The sequence below is a fragment of the Peromyscus maniculatus genome, chromosome 6 (assembly GCF_049852395.1).
Source record: "Peromyscus maniculatus bairdii isolate BWxNUB_F1_BW_parent chromosome 6, HU_Pman_BW_mat_3.1, whole genome shotgun sequence".
Lineage (NCBI taxonomy): Eukaryota > Metazoa > Chordata > Mammalia > Rodentia > Cricetidae > Peromyscus > Peromyscus maniculatus.
This window is the reverse complement of record NC_134857.1, coordinates 7,655,532-7,663,607: the sequence shown is the minus strand read 5'-3', so window position 1 is coordinate 7,663,607 and position 8,076 is coordinate 7,655,532.

Here is an 8,076-nt window from a genome sequence, read left to right as displayed (position 1 = left end):
CTGGATGTTTTGGATCAAGAGGCATCATTCATCTTTATGGCTATCATTTTAATTTTTTTCCATCACAGGCAATTTATTTTGTTCTATTCATTCACAGTTAATACAGAAAATACTTGGAAACATTTCCATATAATGTTTGACACAGAAATCATCAAATAGAAGTATACAATGTTGACAGGAGGCAGTACATTTATAATTTATAACCCCAAATGTATTTATAAATTAGAAATGGAAAGATCTACAAATGAAATTATGAAGGTTCACCAAAGTCATTTAATCTGTCAGTTTCTCATTCATTTTTATGTCTTAATAATATTCTCTTATATGAATAAGCCACATTTTATTTCTTTCCAGTATTTGATAGCTATTTGAGTTGTTTTAACTTTTTTACTATTAGCAACACACTGCTGTAAACCTTCATGTACATGTTTCATAGGTGCACATTTTCAGTAGTTTGAGGATATATTCCTAAGGGTAGAATTGTTGAGTAACAGAGTAACAATGTTTTGCATTTTGACCAACCACCAAACTGTTTTGCCAAAGTGGCACACCATTTTACAATCTCACCAAATCCTTGTTTTTAAGGCTCTGATTTTTGTACAAAAGCATTCAATCATTCTGTCAGACCAAACCAGGAAAAGTAAGCTATAGTTCAGAGCTGTTCTATTCCATTTACTATGCAAAGCCATTCTTGGTGTTTGCAACTCTCAGCCCTTTTGAGTATTCTTGCAGTGTTCACCTTTTCCTCCACCACTTTTTTTCTTCTTCTTTTTTTCTGGTTTATTTCTATCTATTACAAATGTATAAAAAAATCCTCCATCAACGCTGCTGATAGCAGCAGAACCTTGAGAAATATACCTTTGGTTTGCCTCAGAAAAGGAACACATATTGCACTGTAAAGTTTATAAAATTGACGCAAAACATTGTGATGTTACAATACCAGTTTTAAGAGTTCAGTGACTAATGGGGAGCCGATGGGATACATGCAGAACTGTGAAAGCGATCTCACTTAGCCAGCTGTACGCATAGACTATAAATCTACATTCAGATCATTTCTGAACTAAGACTATCATCTCAGTTTATCTGTTGAGGTCAACCAGGAAACCCTAGAATATACCTTGATTTTTGCAAAAAACAAAATAGGGGGAGGTGTTTCTTCAGCATTTCAGTCCACGAGTAACAGTATCCTAACAGGCAAAGTGTTCTCTCACTGTCAACATAGAATGAACTGCTGCTGGAGGTCAACTTGGGCTTTAATTTGCATTAGCACTTACATGCATAGTAGTCCAAGTTGTTGACCTCATGACTTTAAAAAGTAACTCTAAAAAAGTAAAATGGCCCTTCTTGGAAGACTAAAGAAAGACATTCAGGCACAGTTGTAAAAAGTCTCATCAAAACAATATACCCTTTTATGAATTACGCCTCAATTAAAAAAAAAAAATAGCCCCAAATAAGAAGCAGCTCTGAAAAAGAAAATATAAATTAAGATATTTGAAAAAAACAAGGTGAATACAGGCTCACAAATAATTAAGATACATTTCCTTAAGGCTACCTAGAATTAGGTTTTAAGGAATTCTACCATTTCAAGTTTACCACTAGTTACTAGATACCTATTTACAAACAAGATGTTCACTTTTTTTATTCCTTTATCAAGAGAAAAATCTACCTTCAGACTATGAGGGTGGTGATGGGGAGGGACTAGAAAACAAGATTCAAACAATCCCATGCAAATATCACATTTTTCAAATGGAAGAACTCCAAACTGCACTAGAAGTTCCAATCACTAAGACACTTTCCATTGAAATGATTTAAGTACAACTACATGGCACCAAGGTTTAGGCCTAATATAGGCCTGACAACCAAGTCCTTGTTTTCTGGAAGAAAGGCCTCAAAAGTCCCACTCAATTCCACATAACAATACTTCAAAGATCAATTAGGTTTTCATTTCCTTAATATTTTTGTTTTTGACTTCTAATCTTAAAGACTAGATTAAAACTTAGCTCATTTCCCAGAAGGCATTGCTTCCCTTTGCTCTATGAAAGAGTCCACCAAGACCTCTTCCTCAAAACCATCTAGCCCCCAGCCTCCAGCCTGTGCTTGTGATGCATCTTTCTCAACATCCTGAAAAGGTAATGTAGGTAAAATATGCTCATAAACATTAAAACTAGTTGTTAGAAAGACGTAACTAGCTTTATAATTTAAGTTTTTTTTTTTTTTTTTGGTTTTTCGAGACAGGGTTTTTCTCTGCGTAGCTTTGCGCCTTTCCTGGAGCTCACTTGGTAGCCCAGGCTGGCCTCGAACTCACAGCGATCCGCCTGGCTCTGCCTCCCGAGTGCTGGGATTAAAGGCGTGCGCCACCACCGCCCGGCCTAATTTAAGTTTTAAAACATAAATACTTGCAGCTTGATCTGCACTGATAATGATTGTCGGAGCCTAGAATTCAACATTTACAAATTCTCATTCACACACACAAAACACACTATTATCACACAACTTGTGTCTTGAGAGAATCTTCTGCTTTTTAAATCTTTGGCCTCCCAGTCAATCCCAAGTTCAACCAACTTTAAGTAAAACTTCACTCAGAATTTCACCAAGCTTTTCACCCACACATTAATGCTTGTTGTATCTTTCATCAACTGTCAAAATCTGAAGCCTGCTCAGAGATCGCCAGGTAAAAGAAAATAAATGAAACACACAGAGGTTATTTCAAAACAGAACATGACCATCATCAAAAAAAAAAAAAAAAAAAAATCACGATTCCCGATTGGGATCATCCTTTGTTTACTACTAGTCAGAAAAATCCCACGTTGGACTATTTCACACTCCGGCATTGGCCAAAGGACACGAGAGCTGGTTCTGTAGCATGCAGTTTCTCACACAGGTGTCCCCAGAGGAACACCAGGGACAAAGTCACGTGAGGCCTCTCCCGTACAGAGGCTGTCTCACAGGGGCAGCGAGGACACCCACTAGTTTGTGGAGATCCCTGAGAGAGTATGATTCTTAAAATCTGGACTGTACATAATTCACATCAGCCCTGTTCAGGTACTCACTGGAAGAAAGATGCAGCTGTTTGCCAGAACTCAGCACTCCACTCTAGATCAGCCATGTGGCCATGATGGTTTTCTCACAAGTGATATTCTCTAGTTTAAAGGATAATTATGTTGGGCTACAGATTTGCTATTTCCAAGGATGACTTGGAGTTCATCACTCATCACTTGATTTGAATAACCATCCCAACATCAACCGTCTATTGAAAAAAGAAACTCTTCAAAGAATGACTTCTCACTCTGTAAGAAATAAGCTAGAAACAGCAAAGTAAAAAAACTCTAATGGCCGATACTGAGATTAAATTGTGTTCAATATGGGATCTAGTGGCTTACTGCAAAAACCAGACCTGGAGAGCTGTAGAATTACACATATGCTCACCATCAAAATAACTTACATGAAACTGCTTCTGGCATAGATCAAGAGGTTAAGATTAAAAAAATAAAAACAATGGATTGAACCTGCATGTTCCATTGCTCATAAACTTGCACACACTATTGTTCTGCAAAAAAGACAACTGCAGCAAAGAAAAATGGCCCTTTTGCAAACAAGCCTAAAAGTAACCCCCAAAAAGAAAAAAAAATAACATGCATATATGTATAAAGTGTTACTATTAAACACAATGCTATCCCAAGGGGGGGAATTAACTGCATAGATTAAAAAAGACAAACAAAAAAACATGTGCAACATCTTAAGCCAGTAAAGCACCAAAATTTAAAAAAAAAAAATTTAAAAACCCACCAAAAATCACTTTTCATACTGATTAACATAGAAGCACAAAATATCGACCATAAGTCAGGAAGCAATTACCTGGACAGATACAATGTCCACTGTTGAAAGAATTTTTCTTCAATTTAAATGTCTTTTCTCATCTCTAAAGAAACCTTAAAGTGCTAACTTTACTTATATAAAGCAGGCAAATTCTTCAAGTAAGTTGCTACGCCAATTTTTATCAGCCTAAACAAGGAACTAAAAATAGCAAGTGAAGTGAAAAGGGCAGAACACCCGACTGGTTCCACACAGGTAGACACCCCGGAGAACGTCACCTACCATCCCACCTTTCTTCACTGCACTGTACAAGCTAACAGATTAAGTATTTATTTTGTTACATTAACTCCCTAGGATTTGCTAAGGTTTTTGCAAGTCACTAGGTAACACATACAGTCCTAAGGAAATAATGTCACTTAAAAATCAGCACTGGACAATAATTAAAGCGAGCTTGTGTGTGTCTACTGCCTTAAACTAAAAGTGAGGCATTGCTTACAAACTGTGACGAGCCACCCTCCACCGGCCGGCTCACTACTCCTGCCCCTCGGCTGCTTTTTCAAGGAAGTATACATTAACCAGATGGCGATTGAGGTGCTTGCTGTAATCCTTTTCCTTTCTGAAAGACCGATCACAGAAAATACAAACAAACTCTCCCTCGGTTATTTTAACTGCCAACCCCTCCTTCCCACTTTTTGAACTCATTTTAATTTTTATTTATTATTATTCTCTTATACAATACATCCTGGCCTCCACTCTCCTCGGCCTCCCCAATCTCAGTAGAAGGTCTCACTTTGCCATTCTACTAATATAGGGGATAGATCATTCCTTGTGTTCTACTAATATAGGGGATAGATCATTCCTTGTGTTCTACTAATATAGGGGATAGATCATTCCTTGTGTTCTACTAATATAGGGGATAGATCATTCCTTGTGTTCTACTAAGGTAAGGAAAACTTGACACAGAAAGACTTCAATCCTATTAAAAATAGCTGTCATTAAGTCCAATATGTAACAAAATAGGAACTCACCATATTTTATCTAACTCCTTACAACCATGCTTACACACACACACACACACACACACACACACACACACACACACACACACACACACACACATCATTATTCTCACTCAAATTTAAGATAATGGGCTTTGAAAAGTTGAATAATTCACATTTGGTTACATAAGATAAAAGTTATTTCCTTTGGAGAGGAGTTAAAAATTGGTCCTTTTGGATGATTTTTGGTGGTAGTACTGGAGACCAAACCCAGGGCTTCATGTATGCTGGAACAACACTCTGCTATTTTCCCAAATCCTCAACCCTACATCAGCCTTCTAAAAGGATCTAAAAGTAAAAGCACACTTCAGTTGGAGACTGAAGACATGACTCAGAGATGAGTATATATTTAGGCTACTGAAGGCCCTGGGTTCAAACCGCACTGGTGAAAAGGCGCGCCAGCTTTAGGAAGCACCTGTCTGCCCCTGGGACATATCTGTCTTATAAGCTCCTTTCCCTTGGATGACAAACTTTGTTCAATGAGGTCCTTTCCCAACATTCATTTTGCCTTTTATTGCATAATTAAATACTGGCTTGCATTTGTAGTGGGCTTGGTGGACTGTGTCTGTAATCCCAGCACTGAGAGGCAGAGACAAGAAGATCCTGGTGGCTCACTGGCCAGACAGCCTAGCTTCTAGCCAATCATCAAGCTCTAGGTTCAATGGCAGACTTTGAAAATATAAGATATAGTAAGGCCCTTCATCTAGTTCTCTGCTCTGCAAAGATAGATGGATGAATGGACATACATACATACATACACACATACATACATACAACCTCAGGTCTTATGAACACTCCCAGGCTCGTGGGTGAAGAAAACAAACTCCTGGAAATTGTCCTCTGATCTCTACATGTATGCTATTGACACACACACATACACACACAAATGAAAAAAAAATTATTTTAATCATCCCTGGACTGTCAGAGGGGGAAAAGTGCTTGCTGTGCAATCCTAAGAACCTGTGTTTGAGTCCTGGATCCCACAGTGGAGGGAGATGACTGAGTCCTAGATCCCACAGTGGAGGATGACCAAGTCCTGGATCCCACCCACAGTGGAAGATGACTGAGTCCTGGATCCCACAGTGGAGGATGACTCAGTCCTGGATCCCACAGTGGAGGGAGATGACTGAGTCCTGGGTCCCACAGAGGAAGATGACTGAGTCCTGGATCCCACCATGGAGGGAGATGACCGAGTCCTGGATCCCACAGTGGAGGATGACTGAATCCTGGATCCCACCATGGAGGGAGATGACTGAGTCCTGAAAGTGTTTCTGACATTTATGTGTGTATGATGACATGCACAGGCTGGTACTCAAACACACATAATAATAAATTTTGAAATCATCCCCCAAGTGTTCATATTAACACACACACACAGAGGGAGGGAGGGAGGGAGAGATGGGGGGGAGAGAGAGAGATCTTAAAATTAGGTATATATCAAGAACAGCACATAGTTTATTTTTAGGGCTCCTTCTCAGGGTACAAAACAGCACATAAAGATAAAACCAACTCCCACAACTGACATGGCTCAATTAAATGGACTGCCAGCTCTCTGACAAAGCTGGCTAGTTGGGCCAACTGTCACCACAGACATTGGAGTGAAAAAGGGGATTTCTTCAGTAAGATAGGAAAGAATGTTTTCTCTCCTCCTGGCTGGCTTGCCAAACATTACCAGGGATCAGGTCTGGGCTGCCTGTGTCCAGGTTCTTGGCCTCTTATTCAAAGGGTTCTTGTAAGGGCACACATAGAGATTCAAAAGCAGCAAGCTGACTTCATTCAAAACAAGGTGACAGTTCAGGTCAGATACACTGTTGAGACTCAGCCTGCCATATGAGTGAGGACACTCATCACTGTGGTTACTTTTTATTGGGTACAGAGACGGGAGTTCAGTGACTTGGGGTCTAGTTTGGGTGGTTCTCTATTTTGACTGCACACTTGGACCATGTAAGTAACATGATTAATGTTTATGTTCCTTCCTACTATGCATATGATTTTAGTCATATGCATATTGTACCAGGCTTTTTCTTTTGGGCCACCAACCAGCTCCCAAATCATGACATGAGACTTGCTGTTAGTTATGAAGGCTTGGCCTAGCTTAGGCTCATTTCTGGCTAGCTATTTTAACTTAAATTAACCTGTTTCTCTTTATCTACATTTTACATCAGGGCTTTTTACCTTTCTTCCCTCTGTATATCTTACTTTCCTCCTTTCTGTGTCTGTCTGACTGGCTGGTGACTGCCTAGCTTCCAGCCCCAGGCGTCCCCCTCACCCTCTTCTCCCTCTCCTTTCTGGTTTTTCTCTCTGGAGCCTCCTATTTATTCTCTGTGTCCACTAGCTACTGGCCATTCAGCTCTTTATTAGACCAATCAGGTGCCTTAGGCAGGCAAGGTGAAACAGTAACACATCTTTGCATAATTAAACACATCCTTACATCATTAAACAAATGCAGCATAAACAAATGTAACACACCTCTACACAGAATAATATTTTACAGCATAAACAAATGTAACACATCTTTACATAGTTAAAATAATATTCCACAACATATCTAATTATGCATAAGCATGAGATGGTAAATAGTTGAGTTGATTTTCCCTAAAACCTCACTTAGAGGACACAGTTTGCTCTGTTGTAAAGCACGCAAGACCAGTTCAGGCTGGATCAACCCTCCTACCCTCTTAGATGAATGTGTTAGTAATATACTTGAATAGAAACTGTTTGATGATTGATGGGAGAAGAAAGTACCCGTTGTTTACCCTACTTGTTTTAAGTAGGTAAGTGAAGCATGATGCAGACGGGGTTCTGGGTTGCTGACAGGTGGCTAGATGCTTTGTTCAGAGAAGAGTGTGTACATGGGTGAGAGTCTTGGCTTTTCGAGTACATTGTTAGAAAGGGGCACATAAGCTACTGAACACGAAGAGCCCCAGGTTGCCATGCTATTCCTTATGCTTGCTTGCCCCACTTGGACCTGGATGTGCCTCTTCTTTTTCACTTCCCTGTTGCTGTAAGGGGAACAACTGCTTCCCATGCCTGGTTTTTTCCCCATTGCCTGCTTCCCAGGTAATCCCATGATTAATATACTGTCTTGCCACAGGCCCAAAGGCAACAGGACTAATTAATTGTAAGTGGCATGGACGTCTTTGTGCTTACAGACATGTGCTAGGGGAGCCTGGAATGTTAAGCACATGGGGTTGTTCCTTCAAGG